Source organism: Schistocerca gregaria, chromosome 8 (genome assembly GCF_023897955.1).
Source record: "Schistocerca gregaria isolate iqSchGreg1 chromosome 8, iqSchGreg1.2, whole genome shotgun sequence".
NCBI lineage: Eukaryota > Metazoa > Arthropoda > Insecta > Orthoptera > Acrididae > Schistocerca > Schistocerca gregaria.
In genome coordinates this window covers 59,427,159-59,429,719 of record NC_064927.1, presented here as the reverse complement: position 1 = coordinate 59,429,719, position 2,561 = coordinate 59,427,159, and the positions used below count along the sequence as shown (strand labels likewise).

Here is a 2,561-nt window from a genome sequence, read left to right as displayed (position 1 = left end):
GAAATGTAGCCGATTTCCATAGAAACATATCGCGATACGTTTTCAAAGCCGCGAGATATGCATGCTTGGACGTAAATGCAGATACCAGCCAGGCTCACAGGTGACGCTGTTGTGTCTGATCGCGAGCTGCACCTGCGCACTGCCCCCATGTGTGAGTCGTGGTAGCTGTGTTCTACGTGATTGTGAATCCCCTGTGTCGGAGCTGTAAAAACTCGAGCTACTTGTTGCAGCTCGTGTGGTGGGTGCTTCCATAACCGAGTTTGCCGAAGTGTTTCAAGAGGCACCCTATCGAAGATTTGTAATCCATACGGGAAAAGCAGAAAAATGTCACCCGCTAAGTCACAAGGCGGACGAAAGTGTGTGTCGAGTGATCGTGGCAGACGATCGCCGAACAGGACTGGGACGAAGGCTGAGAGGACGACCACTGTGAAACCTACTGCAGCACAGGGTGCTGCACTCGCGGGCAGTTTCAGCACCAAAACACACGAACGTTGCTCCATAAACAGGGAACTGCAGGGCGTGCTATATTTCTAAAACCGCACATCAGAGATGCAAATGTTTGTAAGAACGAAACGTGTCACTGAAGCCACGAAACCTGGACTTTGAAGCCATGGAAAATAGTCAGCTAGTCGGATGAGTCTTTTTCACAATGTTTCCAACTTCTGGCCGAGTCTACGTCCGGCGTACTCCCTACCAAATCCACAAAGCAGATTGCTTGCTGCCAAAAATATGGCGGAAATTTGGTGATGCTTTGGTGCTTTGGGCTGCCACATCTTGGTATTCCATGAGCCACACGGTTATTCTGCAAGGTGGCATTACTGACAAGGATGACGTGACCAGTTTGCCTGATTAGGTCAATTCCGTGGTACAATATTTATTCCGTAATGGAGCTGCTGTCTTCCAAGATGACAGGGCCCTGTACACACAGGTCGTGTCTTCAAGGACTGGTTTTGGGAGCACCAGCGTGAACTGCCGCATCTACCCTGACCCACCACAGTCACCAGGTCTCAGTATAACTCAGTCTTTGTCGTCTACTTTGGAGAGAAGCCTACGTGACTACTATCCACCTCAGTCAACCTGCCAATATTTTGCAGGACATGGAAACTGTTTTGAATCAGAAAGGTTATCCTACACCGTATTTTTTAAATGATATACATGTTTCATTGCCTTTATTTTATGGATTCAAAATAAAGCAAAATAAATTATATATCCCATTGGTCTATTCATAACATATCCTCGCTAGAGGATACGGATAGGAGGGGCGTGGGGTCAGCACACCGCTCTCCCGGTCGTTATGATGGCATTCTTGACCCAAGCCGCTACTATTCGGTCGAGTAGATCCTCAGTTGGCATCACGAGGCTGAGTGTACCCCGAAAAATGGCAACAGCGCATGGCGGCCCGGATGGTCACCCATCCAAGTGCCGACCACGCCCGACAGCGCTTAACTTCGGTGATCTCATGGGAACCGGTGTATCCACTGCGGCAAGGCCGATGCCATAATAGGTTGTTAAGAGTGTTGTTTTGCTGCTCAGTAACAAAGGAAATATTTATATTTTACACTATTGGCCATTAAAATTGCTACACCACGAATATGACGTGCTACAGACGTGAAATTTAACCGACAGGAAGAAAATGCTGTGATAACCAAATGATTAGCTTTTCACAGCATTCACACAAGGCTGGCGCCGGTGGCGACGCCTACAACGTGCTCACAGTTGAAAAGTTTACAAATGATTTCTCACACACAAACAGCAGTTGACCCGCGATGCCTGGTGAAACAATGTTGTGATGCCTCGTGTAAAGAGGAGAAATTCGTACCATCACGTTTCCGACTTTGATAAAGGTAGGATTGTAGACTATCGCGATTGCGATTTATCGTATCGCGACATTGCTGCTCGCGTTGGTCGAGATCCAATGACTGTTAGCAGAATAGGGAATCGATGGGTTCAGGAGGGTAATACGGAACGCCGTGCTGGATCCCAACGGCCTCGTATCACTAGCAGTCGAGATGACAGGCATCTTACCTGCACGGCTCTAACGCATCGTGCAGCCACGTCTCGATCCCTGAGTCAAGAGATGGGGAAGATTGCAAGACAACAACCATCTGCACGAACAGTTCGACGACGTTTGCAGCAGCATGGTCTATCAGCTCGGAGACCATGGCTACGGATACTCTTGACGCTTCTCACAGACAGGAGCGCCTGCAATGGCGTACTCAACGATAGAACCTGGGTGCACGAATGGCAAAACGTCATTTTTTCAGATGAATCAGGTTCTCTTTACAGCATCATGGTAGTCGCATCCGTGTTTGGAAACATCGCGGTGAACGCACATTCGAAGCGTGTATTTGTCATCGCGATACTGGCGTATCACCCGGCGTGATGGTATGGGGTGCCATTGGTTACACGTCTCGGTCACGACTTGTTCGCATTGACGGCACGTTGAACAGTGGACGTTACATTTCAGATGTGTTACGACCCGTGGGTCTGCCCTTCATTCGATCCCTGCGAAACACTACATTTCAGCAGGATAATGCACGTCGGCATGTTGCAGGTCCTAT

General features: G+C 48.7%; 1 pseudogene; it reads right to left on the bottom strand.

Annotated features, from left to right (window-relative positions):
* Positions 1 to 1,379: 1,379 nt before the first annotated feature.
* Positions 1,380 to 1,497, bottom strand: LOC126285679 (5S ribosomal RNA; annotated as a pseudogene).
* Between the last annotated feature and the right edge of the window lie 1,064 nt (positions 1,498 to 2,561).